We start from the raw sequence: 5522 nt of genomic DNA, 5'->3' as shown, positions 1-5522 counted from the left end.
AATCTGTGTAACTTTACTCCTAAGCCTGGCCAACATTAATTAGCATGGCCCCTTTTGCTCATATTTGTACATTTAGTCGGCAAACCTTTCCGTAATTGTATCTGACAGAAACTGCATCTTTTGCTTGTTCTCGCAAAGAATTAAATCCATAGTATGCCAAGAAGCTATGAAAAAATTGCAATTGCTTCAAAGAATATAATACATTGCAGAAATGAAATACTCTATCAGAGTTGGAAGGCGAGGTAGTAGGGACAAGAGCAAGAACTAACTTTGAGAGGAGATGGGCAGACTCTTGCGTCGTGCCCTGGCTGACCCCTACGCTTACGCCATGCCTCATGTATCCATTCCTCATTCTTCTGTGCTGTGATAGAAATTCAGAATGGCAAATAGAAGTATTCTTAGATTGCAGCCTTCATTTCTTATCCTTTAGTAGGCACATTTGATTCTGAAGGAAGAAGATGGGAAATATGCATATAGCAAGGAATAGTAAAAAGATGTTCTTTCAAACTTGCATGGCTATTTGTTTTTTCTGTAAACATGCCAATCTACTGCCATCTCGCTGGCCTTAATTTCTTACCTTTTCATAGATGCAAATTTGATTTTGAGCAAGTAGAGAAGCAATATACGATAGCATAGTAGATGAATGTTCTTTTCAGCCTTAATTCTTTTCAGCATATATACGACCATCGTTTTTTCTGTAAATACACTGATGTACTACCATCTCATTGCAAATTATGTATTGTGTATAGGAAAAAACGTTTTACTTTTCAGCATATATATACGATCATACGGTAGTCACACATATAAGCAGCACCATAAAAACAAACACACAAACACGACACCCGGAAAAACCAAGAATACAAAGGAATTAACACGATAATAAGCAGTAAACAATATAGGGTAGAAAAGTGCAGCGCTTAGGGAAGAAGGACAAGGACAAACCTAAAAAACTATCAAAGGGATGAAACAATAATCTGAGAGGGTGAGGCGGCATGGTACAGATTTGGTTTTCTGAAATAAAGCATTAGCAATTAACAAAAAAAATCGTCACACAAGGCCAGATATATGAATGACCAACATATTAAAATCTCCTTAAAGCTTGCAAGCCAGTAGTAATATAGGTAGGAACTATGTATTCCCCATCACACTGAGGGAGGAAAGGGGAAACACATGGTCTGTGAGGAGATTAGGAGAACGAACAACTACAAAGACCAACGGATCTGACACGTACCTCAACCAGCTTGTCAGCGGCACCGCCTCCATGACGAACCACGACGGCCTCCTCCATCTCCCCAGCAGCTCAAGCCCACCATGACCAACCTGTTGCTTCTTGTCCTCGGCACCTATCTCCCCTGCTCCTTGCAACGATGGCGGCATGGGAGAGAGAGAGAGAGGAGGAGGAGAGGTGGCAGCGCAAAGATCTGCGCCCGATCCAGAATCACGGCACGCGGAGCCGAATGCCGGCGACCTGCACCGGATCCGGCTGGGCCGAGAAGTGCCGCGGCAGCTGTTGTACCTCGAGCGCCGGGGAGAGAAGGCCGCGTCGGCCGCTGCATGGAGCCGGCGGCGCGACGGTAGGGATGGAGGGGATCGGGGGAGGGGAGAGCACGTGAGAGAAGGCAAGGGAGAGGAGATATTTTCACGGGTGGCCGCTGGGTGCAAACGACGGTAAAAAAACACCCTGCCAACCCACGAGCGCCTCTGCCAACTCACGATCGATTCGCCCCTGTTTCCGGACAGAAGCACGCACACACCGGCCGCTGCGAGGCTGGCCCGCACGCAAGGCTGGCCCATGTGTCAGTCGCTCTAGCCCGGTTACTCGGAGTACAGAAGAATGAGCGACCGGATGTTTACCACCGCGATGAAAGGTACAATGTCGCTGGCCAGCGATGCAAATCGAGTGTTCAGGATGAATTTGAAACGGGGATGGCGCTAGAATGGCGGGTTGGGTAGCTGGGTTTATATGTTCAATGTCAGCTTGCAAACTAAAAGCATCTGGCGCAAAAAAATATTTCGCAAGAATCCCAATCCCAATAACTTATAATTCAGCACATTAAATTTTTATTTTTACTACTTATTAAACAAACGAACAAAAACTTTCTTACGTGCACCTCACAAAACGTACACCGATGCATTATCATTATAAGATTAGGCCCACTAAATTTAATCTAACGGTTAGCCTTAATCTAATCTACCCTCCCATGTGTACTTAACAATTTAGATTGACTGACCATACTCCACCGCACCGCAGAGGGAACTTCACGCCTCGCTTCCGCAAACGCATCGCCTGTAATCGCACGAAAAAAAGGAATCAGGCAATGCATCCCCTCTAATCACGCATATAGGCACATCCCCATGATTACCCACCCAGAAATCGTGAAAATTAGTCACCCTCAGATAGGACCATCCCCACCCTCGCTCCCCGCCCGCCGCCGCGCCGCCCAGGGAGCAGGAGCCGCCGCGCCCCCGGCCTCGTGCCGGGCCGCGCGCAGCATGCCGCGCACCACGCCGTCGTCGTGCCCCGGCTCGCCGCCGCTCCTGTCTCGCCTCCCGCGCGCCTGCGCTCCCGTTTAAGGCCCCTCCCGCCCTGTCACGCTTCCCGGGCCTGCCACGCCGCGCGTCGGTGCCTCCGTTCCGCGCCCCGGTGCCTCTTCTCCATGACGTGCTCCCTCAACAGCGAGATCTCTAGCACCATGCGTACGTGAGGAGGGCGTTGGAGATAATTCCTTCATCTGAATCCTCCACATAAAAGGTATACACGTTCTTTGATTTATATAAACTTGGTCGTGTATAAGATCTGGAAGGACCAATTTCATCTTTCTTTGATTTGATAAACGAACATATAAGTGTATGTAGATCGGTGAAAGATCCTGCTTGACGATGTGTTTCTGCCTTTAATATATTGCCACATGCAAATAGTTGATTCCTGTAGATATGGATTCAACTGTGAAATATCTGTTTCTCAAAAAATGATTGACTTCCATTTGGCACTATGTTAAAGTCCAATTATGCTAGCCATGAGGATGGGGGAGACTAAGATGGATGAACACCTGAGCCCAGATTACTTTGCAGGTCAATGGTCCACTATTCTATGTATGTGACAGATTTCAAGAATACTGAGGTTTGATGTACATGTTTCATTAGATAGGAGACTCTTGCTTCTTTATTTTAGGTTCCAGTCGAGTCAATATTGGTTGATCTTGCTTCTTTATTTCAGTGAAATTATTTCCATTTGCAATTGAAGATACCCAGTGTGACTTTTCTGCCCTTTACGTACGTAGCTTGTGTCGTCTTTGAACCCATTTTCCTATTCAAATGCCAAATTACGTGCAGTCGATAAAACAACTGCAGCATGCTCAGGGTTTCATGGTGAAGCAAATGTGAATTACTGGTTCTCCTATCATTTCATTTTTTATTGGAAACGGTGAGGATGATAGTTCCTAATTCGAGCTGATGCATCTTACAATCCCAAAAGAGCTCTTTTTGTGGAAGTCATGAACCTTGCATCTTACCATTTTGATTTCTAATTTGTTAAAATCTGGACCTTTATTGTCTCATTGACTCATTTGAAACAGTGATGCGCCGCTCCTCTCCCACCGGGACCCTTGACGCCGGCAGCACCTCCCATCTCTATATGCTGATTTCTCAATTGGTTCCTTTAATATTGGTTGGAGGATTGGGGTGGCTTTCTTTTTATTGATTGAAGAACTGGTGGATTCTCCCGACGCTTGTGCGTGCTAATTATGTCTATTCTTGGTATGTGACCTATACACGTATGCTTAGATGCTCTCCCAAATTTTCTCTCATGCTTATACAGATTTTTTTTATTGATTTGCCACTAATATGTATTGGAGGCCGAATATTGGTCTCATGCATGCTTATACATAATTATTATTGATTTACCACTATATTGTATTGCAAGTTTGCAACCTCGTGATATAACACTATTTATGCACCGTAACACTATTCACCCACAAAGACTGCTGCTTTTATGATTTTATTGTAAAGTTGTTAATTAACTCTATTCTTTGCAGCTCATTGGCATGGTCAGAAACCGGAGTCATGGAGACTTACTTGTCACACTATCATATGGAACAAGGAAAATTCCTGCAAGGCATGATTTCACTAACCTTTGGTACCACTAATAGTTGTATTATAAGTATGTTTCAGGAAAAAAAATCAGGTTGTTTTCCAATGTGGAAGAAATAATTGCACAGTTAACCGGCACATTTGATGTACTAGCAGAATGTGATCCAATTGTACCTCCTGCTATGTGGTGTTGCCATGCACACATGTCCTGCCTTGTTGCCATAGGCACCGGTTCCTGACAGTTTCCAAGTTTTCTTTGTGTCTTCACTAGCATTGCTAGACTTATTTGCTCAAAAGATGAACACATCAAAGAGCATGTATACTACTGATACCAGTATCTTTAAGGATGGATAATCTCTTCTTCGCATCCCTATTATTCCCCTGTATGATTGGACTTTATAGTAGAATTATTTGTGCGTGAGTTTGTATTTTTAAGACCGTTCCTGGGAATCCATGGTAAATTGTAAATTGTTCTGAACTGTCGGCATAGAATAGATCCAAGCCAAACGGCCGCCATCATTTGTAATTATTTGGATAAAAAGACAAAAGTTTTCTTTCTTTCATGTTTGTAAATATCTGAAACAAAATCAATACTAGAGTATAAAGTAAGACGTGCGTTGCACGTAAGCTTACTAGTAGCAACTCAAGTGTAACGCCCCGGATACAACTTTTCATATTCGTAACTCCGACTCTTGCCTTTTTTTGGAGATGTGATTTATTATTTCCTTCGTGGTTGAGTTTTTGTCTGTTGTTTTGCATTTTGTTCTTGTTATGCATCTCGTCTCATAGCATTATGCGCATTGCATCGGCATCGTTTTTATAAAACTTGCATCTGTTCGGTTTCCGCCGGTTCTCTCCGTTGTCCATTCCGAGCCCCGACACTCTCACACGCGCTCGCGACACCTCTGAAATATTATTTTATAAGCGGCATAAAAATGTTCTTGGAATGGGTTGCAACTTGTCGTGCGTTCTTATTATAGTGTGGACAGGCCGTCTGCCAAGTTTCGTCGCATTCGGAGTCCATTTGATAGCCTAACCATTAAATATATAGCGGCACCGTTGCCGGTACCTTCGTCGGACGTTTCGGTCTCCGAAACTGCCACCGGGTCGCTCTGTTTCTCTCTCTTTTCAGCTCGAGGCATTCTACACAGCCTACCTGTAGCCACCTAGGTCCCCTCTGTCCGGAGCCGCTCGATCGCGATCCGAGGGTCCCGAAACCCCTCCTAACCCCCAAACCCTAGCTTTTTGCTATATATGGACACCCCCCCTCCAAATTTGGCAGCCTACCCCCCTTCCCTAACCCAGCCGCAGCCATCCCTCTCCTCCTCGTTTTCAGTGCCTCCTCCCACCTCGAGGGCCGCGCTGCCGCCTCCCCCCTCCAGATCCGGCACGCCCCAGCCTCCCTCCGCCACTTGGCAAGCCCCCAGTGGCTA

General features: G+C 45.3%; 1 long non-coding RNA gene across 1 annotated transcript; it reads left to right on the top strand.

Moving 5' to 3' along the window:
• Positions 1–2419: 2419 nt before the first annotated feature.
• Positions 2420–4596, top strand: LOC119323731. Its single transcript, XR_005156479.1, has 2 exons — positions 2420–3756; positions 4035–4596. It is a non-coding gene; the product is annotated as an uncharacterized LOC119323731 (long non-coding RNA).
• Positions 4597–5522: the final 926 nt, after the last annotated feature.

Source organism: Triticum dicoccoides, chromosome 6B (genome assembly GCF_002162155.2).
Source record: "Triticum dicoccoides isolate Atlit2015 ecotype Zavitan chromosome 6B, WEW_v2.0, whole genome shotgun sequence".
NCBI lineage: Eukaryota > Viridiplantae > Streptophyta > Magnoliopsida > Poales > Poaceae > Triticum > Triticum dicoccoides.
The sequence above is the reverse complement of the archived record's forward strand: the minus strand, read 5'-3'. Positions and strand labels throughout refer to the sequence as shown.